Genomic DNA, 25,285 nt, shown 5'->3' with positions numbered 1-25,285 from the left:
TATTACTGAAATATTGCTGACTTTCTCATTTTTACCATATAATTATAAAATAAGTCAATTGGAATATACATATTGTGCTTACATTTCAGTGTGCAGACGCTCCCTGACTTACGTAAGCGTTCCATTCCAGAACACCTTGCGTAAATCAAATTTTGTGCAAGTCAGGAACATACACCAGACAATTACGCAAAAAAAAAAAAAAAAAGCATGCATAACCCGGGGAGCGTCTGTATAGTGTAGATAGTAGTACAAACAAATCAGTGTCCGTATGCAATTTTAGTCTGTACTGATTTCACTACTGCATTTTATGGAGTTTGTTATAAAACTAGGCAAACATCAGTTGATGTACCCCCCTGGAAGAGATCTGTGTACCCCCGGGGATATGTGTACCTCTGATTGAAAATCATTGGTCTACCGAATACTTAGTCCTGCCATGAGTGCAGTGGACTGGACTACATGACCTCGAGGTCCATGCCGATTCTATGATTGTTCTGAAGACTGAAATCCCCTATCTACAGAGCAAGTACATCATGGGCAATCTGCTCCGCAACAGTCCTATCAGTGTGCTTCATACCCTGACCTGGATGAGACCCAGTAGAGATGAGAGGAGTGGTCATTATTCATAGCCAATCCTTGGCTTCTGTCAGGAGTCCCAAAAAGGGGGTTACCTGTTATGTGAACACTTGTCCCAAAGGGATTAGACAGAGACAACCATCAATTTATTTCATACAGCCCTCCAAACTTTTAACAGATAGCAGTAATTTAAAGTCATTTCTGATGGATTAGATTTGATTCATGTCCTATACAAGAAAGGCTTCACAGCTCTTACCCAATCCCCAAAGTCACGTAGTCTTCCTATGAAATATTTTAAAATGATTTAGGCAAAAGTTGACATCAATTAGTTGTGAACAGTTCAGGTAAAAACTATTCAGGCAACCCTAAATATTTCTCTCTACTTCTCAAAACAAATTCTTTTTTTTAGCCCTTTCAATAATTCCTACTCCACATTCCACACACTCCACTGCAAAAAAAAAAAAAAAAAAAAAAAAAAAAAAAATATATATATATATATATATATATATATATATATATATATATATATATATATATATATATATATATATATATATATATATATATATATATATATATATATATATATATATATATATATATATATATATATATATATATATATATAGATATATATATATATATATATATATATATATATATATATATATATATATAATAAAAAAATATATATTTTTAACAACAACATCTGCTACCACCCTTTTCTAATTCACCAGTGAAAACCAATGGTACAATAATGAGTAGTACTCATGATTTTTTCATCAGTGAAACCCTGTTATAGTTATGACAACAAAATGGTGTAGGTGCTTTACAATTGCATACTAATAGTTTTAGGTTCTCTATATCTATTAAGGTACTTATATTGCCCTCTCCCCATAATATCCAAAGGCCTTCCAAAGGAAAAATCCTGGCCCTATTGAAGTCAATGCAAGTTTTGCCAGTGGCCTCAATGGTGCCAGGATTTCATCCATAGTATCTAAAGACAAAGAAAGAGATTTTTTCTTCCCAGTCTGTAGGATAAATCACTTGGTTAGTTGATAGGTTTTGCTTGTTTATGTACGTGTATGTGTAAGTGAGTGGATGGGTTTGCTGTGCGACTATGTGCACACCTGCTGAATGTATTGAGGGAAAGCTAAATTAAAAATATGAATCTTGTACTTAGTTCTCAAAATGGTGAAACCAATGGTCATTGTTAGCTTGAGTGGGACTAACTTTCGCAGTCTAGGTTCAGGTCTTGTGATAGTTCTGTTTCTTGCACTGACTGGTTGAAAGTCTCATTGTCCCAGTGAAACGCAATTATCATGGAAGATCACGGTCACAGACAGAAAGGTAGTGAGGACCAATCCCAAAGAGGGCTTTCTAGATTAGGATAGGGCTCTTTATTCACTGTGAAGCCTGTACAGAGAGTTGAGGTTATGTTCACAATGGTCACAATCTTGTAGCCAGTCAGGGGGAAAGATACGTTCCTTGCCATCATGGCCATTTGGGTATCCAGCAGCATTGATGTGTCCAAACTGATGCCACAGCTGTGGATTGTTATTTTGCTCCAAGAGCACATACGATCCATAATGGGGGACATTACATACGAGGCAGGTTTCACAAAGCACTTAATTCTTTATACCAACATCACCTCAGTATTTCTTGGGTTCCTCTTTAGGAGTAACACTACTTTGCAGATCCTATTCATCTTTATCTTGTGCCCTGTTATTGCATGGGACAGAATGGGACAGACTGTGGTTTCAAAAACATCAGTGCAAATACAGAGTAACTTAATTGGCCCAACAGGTATTACTTTGCCTTTGCAAATGCAATGTTAACAATTCATTATCACTGCATGTCATTTTTATTATATATTGTCCATCTATAATACCTGAAAAACAAGGCTCTCAACCTTTACAACATTAATACATTATCCCTCACAACACCTCTGGGATGTATTATACCTATTTTATAGATGCAGAAACTGAGGCCGAAAGAGGTTACGCGCTTGGTCCAACTCTCACTGGGAATAGTATCAGGCCTTAAGTGACCTATACAGGGTCACACAGCAAGTCAGTGGTAGAGCTCGGAACAGAAATCATAATTCATAATCTCCTGCATGATTCATAATCTCCTGCATTCCTTGGAGCCTCTTATTAAAATTTCACCACCAAACTGAGTAGAAAGGAGGGGTGCTTTTTCCAACCTATGACTGAATTGATCCCTCTCAGACTAGTATTAAATCATCTCTGGGAGGAATGATTTATCCCTGGGGCTCTCAAACCCACTGACAGAGAGCATTTTTTTGCCTTTGGAATGTGCCACAATGCCCCAAGTAACAGATAATTTCCCACATGAAGATACCTCAAACCACCAAATGCACTTCAAGTTACAAAAGCTGAGCTCTGAGCTCTACCATCAACATACTCAGTATATTTTTCAGGCACTATATAAAAACATTTCTAAGTGTGCTTACTAGACGCTATTGCTCCTCTCCTTTATTAGGTTGTAGCAATAAGATATGTTCTTTCAAAACGTGAAAAACAAAAATACTGGATTCCCCAGTCCCTGATCCTTGAAGGCACATGCACTCCTGGGCTTATCACAGGCTAACAGGGGGAAAATGAGTACAATCCCCTTCTTATAACATTGACAATACATCATTGCTTCTAAGATCTTATCTTTACATCCCTTGCTCTTTGCCCATTAAGCAGACAATTCTGTCCCATCAGCAAATGTAGGGGTACTGTTTCTTGTCCTGATGATTTATAGATCACACACAATATAATGCTTTGAGCAGTAACCTTTGAGATATACAACTGCATTGGTGGGAAAAGTTATCTCTACTTTCGCTACTTATCAGCCTCCGTGTACTATGGCCCCTTCAGTTCCGGCTTAGGCAACTCTCTCATGTGGGACACTATCAGTAGGTTTCTCAATACTGGAAAAGTGTGCAGTACTATATAACACTGCAGTGAGTGTATCTTACAGTTTTATTACATTTCCAGGCTCTTTTCAGTTCATATTGGTCACCAGGAACTTCACCTTGTGTGAAACATTTGACACCAGTCTATCATCTCATCTACCTATATTTACCAGCTTGGCAGTCAAGAGAATACTATTAGATTATAAGGGAGTAATTTTTGTCTGTTGCTCCCCGTACTCCCTTATCCAGTTATCTTCAAATAGAGGCAACATTAAAAGGAATCAAAAAGCTTGATTTGACTCTCATTGAAGCAATGGAAAGATTCTCAGATTTCAGTGGAAACTGGATTAGGTCCAAAATCTCCATTTTAATGTTCTGGTAGCTGTATTTCTTTTACTCTCTGCTGTGGGAAAGCCCTGAGCATAAAAGCACAGACATAGAAATCAACTGCTTCTTGGAAATTGCTATGTGCAGCAGCAGCACCAGAAGAGCAGGGGACAAGTTTTATTTTTTAAATGAAGAGAAATTCAATTCCCAAATGCAAAGTTTCATACCTTTATAAATAGTATAAACAATTTGCAGCTAAGGGAATGCTCCCTTTTGCAGTTACCTTACCATGACATATCATCATCAATACAGTATTTCAAACTTGACTTGAAGAATGTGTCAGTGGAGCCTGACCTTTTCAAAATGTATACTGACTAAATATGTGATGAGATGAGAAGCAACCAGGATGTGGAATTTTCCCCGTAGTACACCCAAACAGTTTTAAAAAATATTTGGCACAGACATATGCAGTCTCAAATTGCTCATTCACACTGGGATATCCTTGCTGTTGTTATTAATTTAATGGTCAATCTTGACTGATCCTGGAACATGGCTAATACACACAGAAAAAACTGCTGAAGGGGGCTTCCTGGAATCCACTTGTTAAAATTCTTCCAACAAACTGAAGGGAATGTTTCCTCGCCTCTGATCGAATTCCTACCCTAGTCCCCAAGCCACGTCAGAGAACTTGTTCTTGGGGCAAAACAAAAATACTTCATAAGAGCAGAACTATTGTCTTTGAAATAGATGAGATTGTATCTTTGCCTTTTGATACTTTTCTTCCTCCTTTAATTTCCCCTGGGAAGATACCTCTAGGCTCCTCTAAAAGGTCTCCACTCACTTCCTCCTTGTCAACGTACACAAAATAAGGATCATGCTACATATACATCAAGTACACCGCTACCTCGATATAAAGCCACCCAATATAAAACAAACTTGGATATAACGCAGTAAAGCAGTGCTCCAGGGGGGCGGGGTTGCGCACTCCAGTGGATCAAAGCAAGTTCAATATAACACGGTTTCACCTATAATGCATTAAGGTTTTTTGGCTCCCAAGGACAGTGTTATATTGAGGTAGAGATGTATATATTGATAGTGTATTTCAGGAACAAAACAAACACTTCCAGAAAATATAAGTCTGTCATGTCCTGTTGCCTCCTTCCTCGGCAATAGTTATTAAAGAGTATTTGTTTAAATAGGACAATAAATTAATAGATTCCTCAGCTCATCACCATTCTGTCTACAGGATCAGACCCTGTATCAGGCTTGGAAGGATTTCTTTTTTTTATTGGCAGATGTTGGTAAACATCAATTTCACTACACATGCTCAAACCAACAAAAAATATTTCCATCAATAATCTAAATATACAGATAGGCACAGTAAGGAAAATGCTGCTTGAGAACTTCGAGTAAAAATCCAATGATTTATACTTTTGAATTAGGCTGTTTAAAAATAGATTAGCAAACAAATAGTGAAACCAGGCATGATTTGTTGATTTAAAGATATTTACTTCGTATATTTTTACCTATGAAGTTGACAATTTGTATTTTAATGGGTTATACAGCTTTAGCATGTTAAATCTCAGCATCTACTATCATTAAATAATTGTCTGACACCCCCATAATTTCCAGCAACTGTGAAAACTTAAAATCGATAAAAATAGAAACAATGCTTACAAGTAAAAATTGGTATTACAAATCAAAATCAAACAAAAATAAAAATTGAATGCTGCCAAGCCTATCTATAACAGATCAAAACAGAGAACATAACCACTTTGTAATAAAATAAAATCATCATAAAAAAGAATGTGGTGTTGTTTTGAACAGAGATGCTTTAGGTTGAGCATATTATACTGCTTTCCAGATACAAGGCTGAAGTGAAGGACCCTTTCTTGGAAGCATTATTGCTCAGTATCAGATTAAATGGATCTTTTTGTAGATATGTTTTCAGCCTCTAAAAGATGACTAAGTCTTCCCAGTAGAGAGACAAAGCGGATGAGGTAATATATTTTATTGCAGTGGCTCTCAACCTTTCCAGACTACTGTACCCTTTTCAGGAGCTTTATGTCTTGTGTACCCCCAAGTTTCACCTTATAAAATCAGACAAAAACAACAGTGTTACAGCACATTATTACTGAGAAATTGCTCACTTTCTCATTTTTACCATTATAAAATAAATTAACTGAAATAAAATATTCTACTTACATTTCAGTGTACCGTATACAGAGCAGTATAAACAAGTGATTGTCTGTATGAAATCTGAGTTTGTATTGACCTCGCTAGTGCTTTTTCTGTAGTGTGCTGTAAATCTAGGCATATACCTAGATGAGTTGATGTATCCCGTGGAAGACCTCTGCATACTTCCAGGGGTACATGTACCTCTGGTTGAGAACCACTGCTTTACTGGACCAATTTCAGTTGGTGAGAGAGACAAGCTTTCAAAGGGCTCTGAAGAACTTTGAAAGCTTGTCTGTCTCACCAACAGAAGTTGGTCCAATAAAAAAAATTACCTCACCCTCCTTTTCTGTCCAAAATCCTGTGACCAACACAGCTACAACACTACTGCCTATAAGCCTTTCTGTGAATGACAAAACTATTCCTCCAACTGGGAAATCACAAAGTGTTAATTCTCTAAAAATGCCCAGTATATTAACCAATTGAAATTGCATCACCTAATGAAATATCTATGAGTCAACTAGCAATTCCGATCAGGCCCCTCTTACTACGGTGCTTCAGTGCCAGGAAGAGGAGAAGGTTGCTGACAGACTGCCTACAGCCTCTTGGAGAATGCTCATGACCCAAAGGCAGAGCTAAACCAATCTTCCTCAAACGCAGCATCATTCATGCATACTCTTCCCAAGCATGCCCCAGGAGTAAAGCTCATCCTTCCCCCAAAGGGGCCACGATCACCCTTCTAGCAAGACCCACAAATAATAGCCTTGCACCATGGGAAGCAGAGGTGTGACTAGCCTTTCGCCATGGCTCTTCTCCAGCAGGGTGCCATCTGCCTTGCCTTTTGGGATTGTTGAGCAGGCCAGTCCCACAGTCCCAGCAACAGTAAGCTCAACAGCCTTCTGCCCCCTTGCAGCCAGGTGAAGCGAACTCAAAGGAGATGTGCAACAAGTCAGTGGGAAAGCAAAGGAATAGAACCTAGGAGTGCTAATTCCACTCATTCCCGGCCCTCACTGTTAGACCACACTGACTCTCTACACGCATACAAAAGAAATATGAATAAAATATTCACACATCCCTAGTTCTCACTGCAAAGCCTGAAGTTAAATCTCAACTTTGGATATTCTAATAATTTTTAGAGCAACGCATTACGCCATCATAAACACCATCTCTATCTGCAGTATTGCAGGCCCAATACGCATGTTACTTGCTTCATTATTTTGTTGTGTGTAAGAATTTAGGACATGGGACTAAAATATAGGTTTTAAATTGGCTATTAAAGGTGATCATATTTAACCATAGGTATAGGAGCATTTCTCCCCTGTTTAATGACAAATAGACAAAATAGGACATGAACTTCCCCTCAGCCTGCCCTCTATTCACCTCTCTCAATTCTTGCTGCCTCCTCCTGTCACCGATAGAAAAAAGTTTCTTATCTGCTCGCCTCCTCTAGCCTCCCACTTGCACCAATGATTCCATCCCCTCTCCTGATCTCCCCAGCACCCACAGTCATTCCATCTCCAACTTTTCTCCTTAACCTCTCACTCTCTTCTGGCTCCTTCCCTTCACAATACAAGAATGCTTTAATCTCTCTCATCTTAAAAATACCCACCCTTGACCCCACTTGCATCTCTAACTACCACCTCATCTCCCCGCTCCCTTGCATCTCTAAGTTCATTAAATGTGCTGTTTGGAGCTCCTCTCCTTCAATTCCATCCTATACCTTCTCCAGTGATGCTTCAAGCCCCTTGCATTCAACTGAAATTACTCTTCCCAAAGTCTCTTATGTCCTTCTCCTAGTTAAAGCTCACACCAGTACTCATCTTCACCCTCCTTAACTTGTCATCTGCTTTTGACACCATCAACCATTCTTCAAATGTTGTCCTCCCTTGGCTTCTGAGACTCTGTCCTCTCTTGGCTTCTGAGACTCTGTCCTCTCCTGGTTCTCCTACCTCTCTAATTGCTCCTTCAGCATCTGCTTTGGCAGATCATCGTCAGCCACCTTCCAACCTTCTCTGCATGTTCCATAGGACTCTGTCCTTGATCCCCTTCTTTTCTCATGTTACATCTTGTCTCTGGGTAACCGCATACAGAAACACAAAGTCAGACATCATCTCTATGCTGATGATTCACAGATCTACCAATGTTTTCTCTAGACCTGTCTTTTTGGTCCAGACTAAACTCTCGGCCAGTCTCTGACATCTAGTGATGTCTAGCCATTACTGCACACCCAACACAGCTAAAATAGCTCATTCTTCCCCTCTAAACCACCCCGCTACCTTTGTTCTCAATCACTGTGGACATCACCATTTTACCTGTCCCAGCCAGCCCAAACTGGGGGAACTAATGATCCAGCCAGTGGACCAAATTTGGTGATGAATCTTGGTCACATGCCACCTGAGGCACATTGCACATATGCTAAGAAGACAGGCCCATAACCTGGATATTGTCTTTGACTCAGACCTCTCTTTCGAGAGCCTCACACTCAAAGTATGTCTAAATGTTGCCAATTCTTTTTGTATGACATTTCTAAGATACTACCTTTTGTATCCATCCACACAGCTAAAACTCTCATCATTCCACAACTCAATTACTGCAACATCCTTCTCTCTGGCCTTGACATACACCATCTTGCCCTGCTCATATCCATTCACAATGCTGCTACAAAGATCATTCTCCTAACCCATTGCTTTGACCATGTCACCCCTTATTTGAATCTGTCCAGTCTCCCCCTTCTCTATTGCATCAAAAACAAGCCGATCATGTTCACTTTCACATTCTATCCCCACTCAACCTGTCATCTTTTATTTGCTACTGAGCTGTTAACTTCCACCTCCAGTCGGCCTTTGATATCAGCCGCCATCACCCACTTGTTAGATTTTTTTCCTTGTACTCCCCTATCTATCTGTATCCATCTGTAGTCTCATCTTATGGTAAGTACTTGTCTATACAGAGAGTTTGTGCAAGCTGGGGTGGAAATGTATAGCACACTAGCTCCTGCACAGTAACTGGCCATGTGGCCCTTGATATTCCACACTAAAAGTTCCGCTGCATGATTTGATCTACTGCTGTTTCAAACAATAGCAAGGTGTGCATGGGCGACTTAGTGCATGGAAGGCTAAAGAGCTGTAGATTTACACCCCAGCTTGCCATACATAAAGTCTCCATATAGACATGCCCTTACATTGCAAACTCTTTGGGACAGGGACTGTCTTTCTGTTCTGTGTTTGTACAGTGTCTAGCACAATGAGTCTTGGTCTATGACTGGGAGTCCTAGGCACTACAGTAATGCTAATAACAATATTAATAATAATAATAGAGGGAATCAGAATCCCAGGTGGCTATCCTACAGAGTTGGAGACAGCAAAATTATATAAAATACCAGCACTTGGAATCTTTACAAAATGGTATGGAAAATAATAAAGCAAAGAATGGAGACAGAACATGTCAAGCTAAGCTACATTAGAAAATGCCAATGCACCATCTGGGAATAAGTGTTCCTCTTCTACCCATGAAGTCAATTTTCAGCAAAAACAGAAAAGAAAGTTAGATTAGTTTTCTGTTAAACATCCTGGTTTGCTAAATAAAATGATTAATCAAAGACAGGAAGTGGGTGTGGGGCCAGGACTCCTGAAATCTGTTTTCAACCATTTCACTGATTTGCTGATCACTTAACATCCCTATGCCACAGTTTCCCCATCTAAAAGTAGAGATAGTACCTATTCTGTTGGGGTTCTGTACAAACACTTATCCTAGCTCTCTGGAACCCTGAGATGAAAGGCACTACAGATGTGCACAGCCCAATATTTACTACATCTGCTCATTGTTCAACCATATTTGTGCTCTGTTTGGCTGAGGGAGAAGAGGGAAAATAAAGTATCAAAGAAGAGATACTGCACATATACAGCAAGACTGCCAATAGTCAAAAACATTTCTGCCTCCAAGACCAATAAGTTTCTTAGAAAGACACAATCAAATGCTTGCTCCATAAAACAGAGAGGGGCTCTTCTGAGTAAGGCCTGTGTCTTCCTGTGTCTGCATAGTGCCTACTGTTAGGATATAGATATTCAGGCTTGTCTGCAAAGTCCTATACTTTAAGAATGTAGGTGTATTCTTATCTCTTAGCTAGTTATAGAGGTATAAAAGAAAGAATCGAAATCACTGTGTGTCTGTGTAAGGACCTTCTCTTACTGTGACAGTCTGAGGCCTTGTTCTTAGGCTAGGCCTTCAGCAGAGGCCAGCCATAAACTGGGAAGTTTATGGTCACATCCTTACATTCCAAATTAGTCACACCGAAATAAGGTGCTATGGGTTGTTAGGAATACAGTCCTGTCCTGATATTCCTATCACCTCCAGAGAAAGGGAAGAGCCTAGAAGATGTAAAAAGGATGCTATCAAACTAAGTTTCCATCTGGCAAGAACTCACTTATCAATAGCTGGGATGTGAAAACCTCATTTCTGTATTGTTCTGTCACTGTAGTCTCCACTTCCCTATTGTTTGTCTGTATAATCTGTCTGGTTCTGATTGTTTCTGTCTGCTGTATAATTAATTTTGTTGGGTGTAAACCAATGAAGGCGGTGGGATATAATTGGTTAAATAACCATGTTACACTATGTTAGGACTGGTTAGTTAAATTTCAGTAAAATGATTGGTTAAGGTATAGCTAAGCAGAACTAAAGTTTTACTATATAGTCTGCAGTCAATCAGGAAATAAGGGGGGAATGGGAACTGGGAATGGAGGGGAATTCAAATCATGTTTCGCTAAGGGGTAGATGGGAACAGGGAATGGGAACAGGGACACAAGCAACGCTCGGTGGTGTCAGAGCTGGGTAGGGGGACACTGAGGAAGGAAACTGGAATCATGCTTGCTGGAAGTTCACCCCAATAAACATAGAATTGTTTGCACTTTTGGACTTTGGGTATTGTTGCTCTCTGTTCATGTGAGAAGGACCAGAGAACTGAGAGGATGAAGGAATAAGCCTCCGGACACCTACTACACTCTGGATGTTAATAAATAAGAAGGGCAATTACATTATTGCAATTCTAATACGAGTTTAGTCTATAGAAAATACAGAGTGTTTACTTTTCCTTTTATAAAGCCTATGTCTGACCTTCCACAAAGATGCACCTTGGGCAATGGAGGCCCCTATTTGGAAAGGATAGGACATAGACAGCATCATTTTATCATAGAATAAAATTATTGCTACCTTATTTTATAATATGCCCATCACTGTGGTTTCTAAGTGTCACCTACTTTCCATTCACATTGAGCAGAGTCTATTTGCATGATTATAATGGTCAATAATCTTAAGTAAATGCACTGCTAAGAGACTTCACCTCACCTTTCTTTATAACTTTTATTTGATAAAGACAGCTATATAAAAAAAATCTACTTATGCACTGCAAGTAATTTTCCGTTCTTTTTCATTTGCTTAAGGGTAAGGAAAATTTCATTCATATTTCTATGAATGCTGAGGCTGTTCAAAAGCCAAGGGCCTGGGTTCTGAATTCTGCACCAACCCCAACTGAATCTAATTCCATACAAATTCTAGAACAGGGGTCATCAACCTTTCAGAAGTGGTGTGCCAAGTCTTCATTTAATCACTCTGATTTAAAGGTTTCGTGTGCCAGTAATACATTTTAACATTTTTAGAAGGTCTCTTTCTATAAGTCTATAATATATAACTAAACTATTGTTGTATGTAAAGTAAATAAGGTTTTTAAAATGTTTAAGAATCTTCATTTAAAACTAAATTAAAATGCAGAGCCCCTTGGACTGGTGGCCAGGACCCGGGCAGTGTGAGTGTCACTGAAAATGAGCTTGCGTGCCACCTTCAGCACACATGCCATAGGTTGCCTACCCCTATTCTAGAAAGTCATTTGAAACTAAACAAATATTGGTAGACCAGTTTTTAACAGATTAAAATCCTAATGATGGGAGTTCAATTAAACGGGCCAAATTCAGTGCTGGTATAAGTAGCTGTAACTCCATTGAAATCAACTGTTTTACAATCGAACCAAATTTGGCCTCAATGCTGCTTGTGCACAAACTTTTCTATTTCTACTAGATTAAACAGGCACACCACTATCTGCACTGTCTATTGCCAGTTACACGGAGATACTGCAGTTTTTGTGTTATTGATCAAACAGGTCATGCTTCCTAACAAAAGCTTCCTAACAAAGAACTTAAGCACATAGTTGGGTGTTTTTACTTATTTGGGGTCTAGGAAGCTTGAAGCCTACAACTTTCTCCACAACTCTCAGGACACGTAGTCCCAATCTGTTTTAAACAAGTTACCCGTTTTTTTTGTCAATATGCTATAGTTAAGAAAATATGTTCGTAAAATTTACATCAAATAGAATTTCCTATATGAAAAACATTTATGAACAGTCTCTACAATACATTATTTCATTTTTTTAAAATCTCGTTTTAAAAGAGCATTCGGTTTGTGCAGTTAGACACGCAGAGGTCAGGAAACCTCAAAGTTGTATGAAGAACCTTATCTCTGCCCTTTGTATGCATGTATTACAATGAAGTCTAGTTATAGTATCACTCACTGTAAAGTCAACATGGTTTCCGTAAAGGGAAATCATGTCTTACTAATTTATTAGAGTTCTTTGAAGGGGTTAACAAACATGTGGACAAGGAGGATCCAGTTGTCATGGTATGAGCCCCCACTCTGAACCTTAGCGTCCAAAAGATGGGTACCAGCATGAACCCCGCCCCCCACCAAAGCTTAATTACCAGCTTAGATCTTGTAGTGCTGCCACCAACCAGGACTTGCAGTGCCTGGTACACTCTGGTCCCCCCAAAAACCTTCCCAGGGGACCCCAAAACCCAGACCCCCTGGATCTTAACACAAGGAGAGTAAAACCTTTCCCTCACCGTTGCCTCTCCCAGGCTTCCCCTCCCTGCGTTACCCTGGAAGATCACTGTGATTCAAACTCCTTGAATCTTAAAACAGAGAGAAGTCAGGCTTTTCCTCCCTCCTTCTCCCCTTCCTCCCACCAATTCCCTGGTGAGTGCAGACTCCCTCCCCTTAGGTCTTACACAAGATAGCCGAAAATCAATCAGGTTCTTAAAGAAAAGCTTTCAATAAAAGAAAGAAAAAAGTAAAAGTTGTCTCTGTAAAATCAAGATGACAAATGTTACAGGGTCATTCAGCTTATAGACACTAGAGGAAATCCTCCCCCCAGCACAAATACAAGTTTTAGCAACAGAGATACAATCCTTCCAGCAAATACACATTTGCAAATAAAGAAAAAACACACAAAAAGACTAAACCGCCTTCCTAATTGGTACTTACTAAATTGAACAGAAGAGGCCGTTTCAGAAATTTGGAGATGTCTGCTTACATGTCTGGTCCCTCTCAGAACCCAGAGAGAACAAAAACCCAGCGAATCAGCCCAAAACGAAGGCTTCCCTCCACCGAGATTTGCAAGTATCTTATCTCCTCATTAGTCCTCTTGTCAGGTGTTCCAGGTTCATTGTTTGTTAACCCTCTACAGGTAAAAGAGACATTAACTCTTAACTATCTGTTTATGACACCAGTGTACTTAGATTTCAGTGTACTTAGATTTCCAGAAAGCCTTTGACAAGGTCCCTCATCAAAGGCTCTTATGTACATTAAATTGTCATGAGATAAGAGGGAAGATTCTTTAATAGACTGAGAACCGGTTAAAAGACAGGGAACAAAGGGTAGGAATAAATGGTAAATTTTCAGAATGGAGAGGGGTAACTATGGTGTTCCCCAAGGGTCAGTCCTAGGACCAATCCTATTCAACTTATTCATAAATGATCTGGAGAAAGGAGTAAACAGTGAGGTGGCAAAGTTTGCAGATGATACTAAACTGCTCAAAATAGTTAAGACCAGTTTCCCAAACCTGGGACACTGCTTGTTTAGGGAAAGCCCCTGGCAGGCTGGGCCGGTTTGTTTACCTGCCACATCCACAGGTCTGGACGATTGTGGCTTCCATTGGCCGTGGTTCGCTGCTCCAGGCCAATGGAAGCTGCTGGAAGCAGCGGCCAGTAAGTCCCTCGGTCCGCGCAGCTTCCAGCAGCTCCTATTGGCCTGGAGCAGCGAAGTGGAGGCAACAGGATTTTCGACTGTAGAGTGCTGCGCACCGGTCCTCTTCCCCACCTTTAGCCAATCTTTTCTTTAATGAGTTTTTCTTGTATCATGAAGAGAGACATGATCTTTTGCTCAGAAATGAAATGTCTTTGCTCCAGTCCTTCCATTAAATTTGTTGCCAACTGAATATACAATTTTTTTCTGTGACATCCTCATCATCTTCATCACCATCACTGGTTTCTTTGTTATCTTCATTTTTTTCCTGCTGTACCATTTGTACAATATCTTCATCCATCATTTGACTAGCAATTGGTGCATCTTTGTCGACTTCCATCCAGTCTAGAAATTTTCCTCTCCCAAATCCTTGCCCAGCTCAAGCACTACAGGGTGGGACATAACGCTGGCATACTCCATTAACTCTAACAATTTTTTGGTTTTCAGACATTTGAAATCCAATGAACTCAGACTCATCATTGATGTCAGGACTGTCCTCAAACCTTAGGGCTGGTCACAATTTGTGCCTTCCATTCTTCAGAGTAGATGGAGTTACTCTTTCCCAGGCTCTAACTAGTGTCCAAATCATATCCTTGAGGTTAAATTCTTTCCTAAACGTGAAATTCTTCCCATCATTAAGTGACACTAGCAATTGGTGCATAAACTCGGACTTGTACATACACTTAAGATACCCTGATCACAAGGCTGAATCGGTGAGTACAGTCTAGGGCTAAATACAGTCCCACCACATTATCTTTGACAAGCAGCTCTGCTTTAGGGTAGGAAGAGCAATTGTCAAGAAGCAGCACAATTTGGCACTTTGGATCCAGACCTACTGAGGTGCAATGGGCTCTTGCCTATGGTACAAAATATTTCTCAAAACACCTGAGACATAGATTAGTCATTATCCCTTTTTTGATGCTATGGTACAATCACTGGGAATATTTTCACCTCTTTGAATGCCCTTGGGGTCACACTTTCCCTAATAACCATGAGCTTGCATTTGTGCATGCCTTCTGCGTTGCTACAACCAAGGACAGTCACCCTGTCCTTCAACTCCTTCATACCAGATGGTGGCCCTCTGCATCAGTAGCCAACATTTTTTTAGGCATACAATGCCAATAGAGAGCAGTTTCATCGGCATTGTATACCTGCTCTGTGGATAACTTCTCATTTGTAATTAATTGTGCAAATTCATCAACGTACTTAGCGGCAGCTTCCTTATCTGCACTTCTTTTTTCACCGTACACACAACATAGACTAATGCCATCCCTGTTTTTAAATTTCTGAAGCCATCCTTGCAAATAGTCACACTCATGCTGCAGGTTAAGTTCTTTGTGGAATATTTTTGCTTGTGCCATCATCATCTCACCTGAAATGCCAAAACCTTCGTTCCTACGAAGACTGAACCAATGTATAGGCACATTATCTAAATGGCTGCTTTTCCCTTCCTTCAATGTCTTACGAACACTCATACTTTTTTTTACTGTCACTTTTGGCAAAAAAAGTTAAGGATTTGATTCTTTTGCTTCTTCAAATCATACACTGTAGATGACCCTACATTGTAAAACTCACACAAGGCATGTACCAATGTGCCCTTTTCCAATTTCTGCAACAATTACACCTTTTGTTGTACGGATATTGACACATGCTTACGTTTAGCAGCATTACCAACACTTCCACTGCTCGCTGGTTTCTTAGAAGACATATTTAAGGGTAAATTAGAGCTAAACAGCAGCATAGAGCATTGAAAGCCAGGACTGGCAGAACTTTGCTGGATGGCGGAAAACTTGCCCCCGCCTTCCAATAAGCGGACATCCAGCTAACTAAAATCATGCCAGATCACAGATGTTGTATACCAGAGAATGCCGGACTAGAGAGGTTTAACCTGTACTAGTGCACTGCTCTGTATACGCCAGTGAAGCAAGGTCTTCACAGGAGCCCTACCTCATTTACTGCACACATTACAAGACGCATCTTACTAAGACTGTAGAAAAAAAATTAACTATAATGTATCACTTGAAAAACTAAATTTGATGATATAATTAAAGACTACAGGGAGATTTTCAAAAGTGCTCAGCACTGGCCTAACTCTGCTCCGACTGAAGTCAAGTAGAGTTTTGCCATTAATTTCAGTGGAAGCAGAGCTAAGCTCTGATCCAGCAAAGCACTTTAAACATGAGTCATTCTGTGACTTAGGCTACTCACATGATTCAAGTTAAGCACATTGATTTTGCAAAACACAAAAGCCGAGTCAAAGGGGCAGAGTTAAAAATACTGCTGTCATTCACTGTTAAACATTTAGGCCCTGATCCTGAAATGAGATGATTGCAGGCAGATCCTCAAGCTTATGTGGCACCCCTGTGAACGGGGCTCTGCACAAGGTGTTGCCTGCACGCATTTCACTGAGGGATCGGGCACTTACTATGCATGTAACTATTTCCAAAGCTCAAAAACTTGGCCAAATCAAAACGAATATTCATGGTAACCCCTAAAGGAACTCCTCTTCTATAAATTCTCATCAAATTTCAGCATTTAGCCTCCAGCCTTTTCAGCACTAAAGCTGTTCAAAACAACACAAAGACTTTCTTTTTTTAATGCTGGCAACTGTGCATTTTCTCCCCACTATCCTTACTTTCAAAAGTAACAGCCCCATATTTACTCAAACATGTCACTAAATATTCACTCTCTAGTAAAGGACAAGTTTGGAAAATTTCAGAAAGTTATCAACAACTGAAAACAGAGTCTTTGAAAGGAAACAGTCACAAATCCTGAACTATAGCTGTCAGCAGTGTTTCAAGCTATAATTAAAGTCTAATATGATATTTAAAGTTTCTTCAATTTATCCCAGCTCTTAATAATCTTTTGCAAGATATTTTAGCAAGAATTGCCTTGCTTGGAACCAGAGTCAAGGCAAACAGTGACCTTCAGCCAGCTGATTCCAGAGAGTGCTACTACCAAGTAGTTTGCATGAAGGTTCCAAAGAGCACACACTCTGCATTTACCTTGAACATTCTGAGTATATAATGGCCTATTAAAGATTTATTACCCTATTTATTACCCAGACAACGCTGCCAACACTTCTCTTATTCACCACTGTGGGCACATTGAGCAAGCACTTATTCTGCACTACTGTTTAACCACATGGGCTCCTCCCAAAGCTTAAGTTAAAAATACTCATTTTACCTCGAGTTGTAGTAAACATTAACTTGAGTGTAGTTTAACTAAATCCAGATTTTAACCAGCACAGACCACATTCTGTGGACTACTCTGCAGTCATAAATCTTTTCTCAACCTCTTTAGTGCTGGCGACCCACCCCTTTGGACTTTAAAATAATTGAGATCCCCCCTAACCCCCACTAAGACCTGAAAAAGTTGGGACCCCCTACCTTAAATATCATTAAGTAAATTATGAATAATACTCAGGGCCGGCATTAAGGGGTGACAAGCAGGGCAATTGCAGGGGGCCTCACACCACAAGGGGCCCTGCAAAGCTAAGTTACGTGCTTTAGCCTCAAGCCCCACCACCCAGGGCTCAAGTGCGAGCCCCACCACCTCAGGCTGAGGCATGTAATTTAGCTTTGCAGGGCCCTCTGTGGTGTGGGGCGCTGGGCAACTGCTCTGTTTGCCACCCTTCAACACCAGTCCTGCATTTGAGACCCCCCTAAACCTGTCCCACGACTCCCCTGACGGTCACAACCACCAGCCTGAGAAATACTGCTCTATTATAAAGACAGATGAACCGCAAGTTAAATTTGAAATTGATTTCTTATGATGAAACTTGTTCAGCATTTTCCCATTATCATGTTATAAGATAAGTAAATTACTTCAGAGGAAAAAAAGAAGGAAGTTAAGTGGAATTACAAAAACGCTATTAAACCTTGCTAATCCTAATCAGCTCAAAAGCTAATTTTATTAAGATTTCTTTTTAAAATGATTTGCCTCCTAGAACTTAAGACAGTTTATACTAGACTGTTTTTCCTCTCAATTAAGGAGGGGTGTTTTCTAGTGGTTATCAGAGGGGACTGGGCAACAGAACTCTGCCATCAAATTCCTGGGTGACCTTGAGCAAGTTGCCAAGGGTGATTTTCAGAAGAACTGAGCATCCACAGCTCCCTCTGAATTCAAACGGAGATTTAATGCTCAGCGCCTCTGGGGGAAAAAATCAGTTTATTTGTACCTCAGTGTCTCAATGCGTAAAACGGGGGTACTAATATTGACCTACTTTAGAGGGACTGTTGCTTAATTAGAGAATATTTATGAAGTACTTAGAGATCTGAAGATCCTGTTGTGGCCATACGTAAATCCTTCCAAAGCCCTCCCCACAACCTCCCCTCTCAGGCCTGGTCTACACTACTCGTTTAAACCAAATTTAGCAGCGTTAAACCAATTTAACCATGCATCCGTCCACACAACGAGGCCCTTTATATCGATATAAAGGGCTCTTTAAACCGGTTTCTGTACTCCTCCCCAACGAGAGGAGGAGTGCTGAAATCAGTATTGCCATGTCGGATTAGGGTTAGTGTGGCAGCAAATCGACGGTATCGGCCTCCGGGCGGTATCCCACAGTGCACCATTGTGACCGCTCTGGAAAGCAATCTGAACTCAGATGCACTGGCCAGGTAGACAGGAAAAGCCCCGCAAACTTTTGAATTTCATTTCCTGTTTGCCCAGCGTGGAGCTCTGATCAGCACGGGCGGCTATGCAGTCCCAAATCCAAAAAGAGCTCCAGCATTGACCATACAGGAGATACTGGATCTGATCGCTGTATGGGGAGACAAATCTGTTCCATCAGAGCTCTGTTACAGAAGACGAAATGACAAAGCATTTGAAAAAATCTCCAGGCTATGATAGACAGAGGCCACAGCATAGTGCTGTGTGACAAGCGTAACGGAAAGCCAAAGAATCAAATGGACGCTCATGGAGGGAGGGAGGGGGTACTGAGGACTCCAGCTATCCCACAGTCCCTGCAGTCTCTGAAAAGCATTGCATTCTTGGCTGAGCTCCCAATGTCTGTAGGGTCAAACACATTGTCCAGGGTATCTCTCATCAATTTGCCCCCCCTCCTCCCCCGTGAAAGAAAAGGGGAAAAAATCGTTTCTTGACTTTTTTCAGCGTCACCGTATGTCTACTGCATGCTGCTGGGAGACGCGGTGCTGCGGCACTGAATAGCAGCATCCTCTCCCCTCCCCGGTGGCAGATACAGTGCAAAATGACTGATAGCCATCCTCATCATCCTGTGAGTGCTCCTGGCTGGCCTCGGTGAGGTCGGCCAGGGGCGCCTGGGTAAAAATAGGAATGACTCCCAGTCATTCCCGGCAGATGGTACAGAACGGCTGGTAATTGTCTTCATCATAGCAACTGGGGGCTGAGCTCCATCAGCCCCCACCTATCATGTCTAAAGAAAAGATTCTGTACTGCCTGGACTATCATAGCAGCGAGAGGCTGGGCTCCTCTCCCCCGCACCGTTTAATGTCCTGCCTGGACTATCATAGCAGCGGGAGGCTGCCTCCCCCTCATTTTATCTCACTAAAAAGTCAGTGTTCCTTATTCCTGCATTCTTTATTACTTCATCACACAAATGGGGGGACACTGAAATGGTAGCCCAGGAGGGTTGGGGGAGAAGGGAAGCAATGAGTGGGGTTGTTACAGGGGCACCCCCTAGAATTGCATGCAGCTCATAATTTCTGCGGGATCTGACATGGAGCAGCTGTGCTCTCTGGTTCTCTAGTACACTTGCCCCATATTCTAGGCAGGACTGACTCTATTTTTAGATAAAACATAAAGGAGGGAATGACCTGGGGAGTCATTCCCATTTTTGTCTTTGCGCCCCCGGCCGACCTCAGCGAAGGCCAGCCAGGAGCACCCATGACAGCAGCAGATGGTACAGAACGACTGATAACCGTCATCTCATCGCCAATTTACAATGGCATGGCAAACGGTACAATAGGGATGGTAACCATCTCTGCTACCTGCAAAGGCAAATGAATGCTGTTGTGTAGCACTGCAGTACCGCCTCTGTCAGCAGCATCCAGTACACATACGGTGACAGTGACAAAAGGCAAAACGGGCTCCATGGTTGCCATGCTATGGCGTCTGCCAGGGCAATCCAGGGAAAAAGGGTGCAAAATGATTGTCTGCCATTGCTTTCACGGAGGAAGGAATGAGTGATGACATTTACCCAGAATCACCTGCGACACTGTTTTTGCACCACCATGCATTGGGATCTCAACCCAGAATTCCAATGGGCAGGAGAGACTGCGGGAACTACGGGATAGCTATGGAATAGCTACCCACAGTGCAACGCTCCAGAAATCGATGCTAGCCTCAGTACATGGACACACACCGCCGAATTATTGTGCTTTGTGTGGCCCCGTGCACTCGACTTTATACAATCTGTTTTACAAAACCGGTTTATGTAAAATTGGAATAATCCTGTAGTGTAGACGTACCCTCAGGCAGGGTAGTGATCTTGTTCTGAGTGACTGTCACTCAGGCCCATCACATGGGCATCATCTTTGATCCAGACCTCTCGAGAATCTCATATTAAGTCTATGTTTAAATGGTGCCAATTCTTTCTGCATAACATTTCTAAGATACAGCTTTTCCTATCCATCCGCTGCTAAAGCTTTTATCCAGCCTCTCATTGTCTTGTATCTCGATCACTGTAACATCCTTCTCTCTGGCCTTGACAAATGCCTCCTTGCCCTGCTCATGTCCACTCACAATGCTGCTCCAAAGATCATTCTCCTAGGCCAGGGGTCAGCAACCTGCGGCTCTTTGGCTGCCCCCTTGCGGGCAGTTGTATTTTGAGGAGGTGCGAGGTACAGGCTCTGGCCGGGAGGCACTTAACAAAGACGGCTCCCAGCTGGCAGCGTAGCACGGTTCTGGCCCCACACAGCTCCTGGAAGCAGCTGGCTGCTGACACATCTTTGTGTGCCCCTTAGGGGGAGGAGGGAAGCGGGTCGCCATGCACTGCCCACGCTCACAAGCACCGCCCCAGCAGTTCCCATTGGCCAGGAACCATGAGGAGGGTCTTGGGGGCAGCGTGCGGAGCCACCTCCCCACCAACAGGGGCATACAGAGACGTGCCAGCAGCCAGCCGCTTCCAGGAGTAGCATGGGGCCACAGCCCTGCTGCCCTGCCGGCTGGGAGCCGCCTGTAGTAAGCGCCTCCCGGCCAGAGCCTGAACCTCACATCCCCTCCTACACCCCAACCCCCTGCCCCAGGTCAGAACCCCCTCCTGCAACCAAACACCCTCCCAGACCCCGTGCCCCCTCCTGCACCAGCCCAGAGCCCCCTCCTGTTTATATTCAAAATCAATTTCCACTGAATTTTGTCAGGCTCACTCAAAAATCCAAGTACCCACAATGTAATAACTCACCCACCCAAATAAAACCCCATATAGGCCCACTCCCAAACTCTAGGGAAGTTAGGCTCTGGAACCAAGCTTTGCAGCTTTCACCCATCATTTCTAGTCTCCAACCTCTTTTTTAGAAAAAGGTTTCTCCCTCACATCTGAGCAACAGCAACTAACTGGCCCTGTCCTCAATGGAGGCAGAACCATGCTACCTTCAGCCTAGCAAAACTGCACGATAACCCTGTTCAACAAGGTTGCACCCAGTACTGTTTTTACACAATGTCATAGTACTTACTGGAAAGTGGATTCTTTCAAAATTAAGTGGTTAAAATTAAAAGACATTGTACACAGAACTCATAATACACCACTGGATAACAGACCTGTATCTTGAACAAACCTATCAAAGCCATACCTCAGCAAATAAAGGAGCGCCATCTAGTGTTCGTAGTGGGACGGAATGCTTCATTTAAATATTGTCAAATTAGAGGCGTTATCCAATTTCTTATTACTTTAAGACATTATATTTAGCATGTGGGTAGTAGCAAATATTGTATAATAAAATATATTTAGAAAAACAAGTTAATAGGAGAAAATCAAAGATAAAGGCTTTATAAAGCCAACATTTAGACATGTAATGTACACAAGCATTCTAGAAATTATAAGTGGCATGGACTGGGATGTGTGTCCTAGCAGTCAAGTCCTCTTTACCCAGAAAATGTTTGAAACACTGGGGATGTGGTTGATTACATCCTGTCTCCAAAACTGCCAGTACCACATGCTTCAGAGGCAAATGTCTGAAATCCTATGATAGTCACTTTTGGAGTAACTAACCGATCAGGGAAATTTCTCTCTTACTCCAGGCACGTAACAGTTACCATGAGTTCTGAAACAGAAGGATTTTGACTTTTTGTATACATTTATCCTGTGTAATGAAACTGTGGATGTTCTTATTATCCAAATTGATATCTGCTAAGCTCCCAGCCTTAATTATGTCATGTGATCATGAGTCCCATGTGTCAATTATAATTCCTTTTAAAACTATTTCCTTTGGTCAGTTTTTCATTTGCCACCTTTCAGTTTCATTGACTATGCCAAGACTACTGGATTTCATTCCTGGATCTTCCATGGACTTTCTGGGTTACCTTGGGCAAGTCACTTAAACACTGTTACCTCAATTTCCCCGTTTAATAAACAAAAGCACTACTGAGAGGTGCTTGTACTTCAGAAGTAATCACAGAAGTTCAAAGTATTACTAGCACTACCATATAAAAGTAAAAAATTTGTTACTCTAAAAGGAAACTTTTAAAAAGGTGCTAACCAGCATGGCATCTAGGCACAAGTGTTAAAAAGACAGATGAGCCTGAACATCCTCAAGTTCTAGAGTGTTTAAAAGACAGAATATACTTAGACTTATACGTGCATCCATTTAAAAGGAGCATGTATCTCTCATGTTTCTGATGCTCCTTAACAGTTTTTAAGCACACAATCATAACAGAGACCATTCCAGTAACCAGTGTTTTAGGCCTGTGCCCATCTCTAATTAAACACAAAATATTAAACAGCCCACAGCACACAACCCAAAGGGATCACTTTCAGCACAGCCCTTTTTAGAGCTACCATTCAAGGGACTTTAGTTAGTTTATCTGGGAGCCATATGGTATTGCACTGTTTGTAGGTGAGGGTTGTTTTATTTTCAAGTTCCTTTAAGCTGCAGGTCCAATTATGTACATACAATTTTAAAGTTTGTAAGCATGCAGAGAGTTGATAGCCACAGTGCATAAAGAAAGGCATAAAATTAGGATAACACTGCTCTTTCCTCTTTGATTTGGGACATACCACTCACTGGTTTCCTAAATCTTCATACCACACACGCAACTGCTATTTCTGCAGGTCTTTCATCCAGGAAAGAACACAAGCCAACACATTTTAAGCACCATACATTAATATGGGGCTAAGGAAGGATGATTAAAAGAACTGAGAAGTTTTGGAGGTAGGGGGCAGCTGGGGAAATGCAGCTGTATAAAATATAGAAAGGATCAAGTCACATAACTCCAATCAGGATATCAAAAATTGCCTCTCAAGTAGTGGAGTGTTTGGATCACTTATACCGTGATCACTAAAACAAAACCACAGAACCCACTCCTGCAAATACCACTAAGTACAATGCTTATTTCCATAAGTAGGCACATTGGTACAAAAGGAGCCTAATTACACAGAAATTTAAGTTAGTACCCTCCCGGGTAGGCTCAGTTAGTAGAAATATTTCCATTCAGTTCTTCCAGGGTTGCTCCCTCCTTCTCTTCAGCCCTTTATATCTCCTAATGAGGGTAATGAAGTCCAGATGCTTAAGCTGACTGGGGCAAAAATACAGCTGCCTTCCCTCAGTCCACGAAAGCTGTGAAGGGAAGGAAGAGCTGCATCTCCTTGACCACTGTGGCCTGTATCTGTGCCTGACCTATTTACATACCTGCTTAGGTTTTCTCTAGTGTAAATTAGGGGCAGGGTGTTTCCAGTCCACAAAGATCTCCTTCAATGAGCCCCAAAGGGTTTGTACAATCCTTCAGAAACGAAAGGAGAGAAGTCACTTTCAGCACAATGAACACAGTGTAAAAGGCTACTGTGGAGGCAACATGTTAGGAGACTGCTTTGGGAAAGAGTTGATTTTTGTGTAAAGATAATCAGATCTTAAGCAGGGAAGTAAACGAGAGTGGATTCCTCAGGGGGTTGATAATTTCAGGGTATAGAGCAGTAATTAAAAAGTTGTTACCACCTGATCATCATTTGGTAGCCTACATGAAATAAATTAATGGTCTCACTCCAATCCCTAATGGACTAGTTTCCCCATGACAACTGATACAAACAAGCCCTCTCGTTGGCACGCTCGGCAGAAACTCTAAGAACTGAATAGACTATAGAGACTGAACTCTCTTCTTCTCTTCCCTAGGTCAATCTTGGAGAAACATGGCCAGAGATTGTTCATTAAAGCTGGAAGTGTGCACTCATACAGCCCACACAGCACCTGTTCTGTGACTAAATTGAGGATTTCAGTCTCCTAGGCTGTCAACCTAGCAACTTGCAAAAGTACCACATTCACCACAAATAAAAAGGAAAAGGAGAAGTTAATCACTACAGTTGCTGAAGCTATGAAGTATGTTGGTAACAGACATTATCTTCCCCAATATCCAGAGGGAATGCAATCACATCCTTCACAACACTTTCAAAAGACTAGTGATTCAGGTTCCCTAGTTTTCATATACCCATCTTAAGATACCTTGGACACACAAAAATTAAGGCACACAATATAACTAGCTACTAAAGAAAATTTTGTCTCAATAGTCTGTTCTTGTGAGGTCCTGTATGCCCTCAACTGATGTCCATGGCACATTGCAGGAGGTTCTCAGTACCTGCGTTTCAGGCTCCAGACCACATTTGTGTTATTTTTAATTCCTATAGCAGCTGACCAGTATTGTTCGCTGCCTATTACCCCACTGTGCAATATCACTTGGGGATTAACAGGATAGTGATCTCGTTTCAAATACACCATCTGCATAAAGTATGTTATTGTCATTCTTTGGCAACTAATATCTTAAACTATCAATTATACATCTAATCAATTTTATGGACTGTAAGAATCCGGTGCTGGGGTTCGTCCCTCTCAGGCGCAGCGGGGAGCCAGGGCGCCTCCCTACAGGCAGCAATCCGTCCAGGGCCTAGATCCCTCAGCGGGAGCTGAGCAAACAAACAGTCTCTAAACAAGGCAGAGTCCCAGCCCGTCAGCAGGGGCCGGGTAAGCATGGAGTCTATAAGCCTGGCCCTGAAGCAGGGTGGGGCGGTAAGCAGGCAGCGCTCAGGCCCTTCAG

The 25,285-nt window shown here is 41.6% G+C and overlaps 1 protein-coding gene across 1 annotated transcript in view; it reads right to left on the bottom strand.

Moving 5' to 3' along the window:
* The window catches only part of NME7 (NME/NM23 family member 7), a 190,729-nt gene extending 166,751 nt beyond the window's left edge, over window positions 1-23,978 (bottom strand). Inside the window, exon 1 of the mRNA XM_050960370.1 lies at window positions 23,893-23,978. The gene's annotated coding sequence lies outside the window, so the exon portion shown is untranslated. The remainder of the gene's footprint in view (window positions 1-23,892) is intronic.
* Window positions 23,979-25,285: the final 1,307 nt, after the last annotated feature.

Source organism: Gopherus flavomarginatus, chromosome 1, assembly GCF_025201925.1.
Source record: "Gopherus flavomarginatus isolate rGopFla2 chromosome 1, rGopFla2.mat.asm, whole genome shotgun sequence".
In the NCBI taxonomy this organism is placed as follows: Eukaryota; Metazoa; Chordata; order Testudines; family Testudinidae; genus Gopherus; species Gopherus flavomarginatus.
The sequence above is the reverse complement of the archived record's forward strand: the minus strand, read 5'-3'. Positions and strand labels throughout refer to the sequence as shown.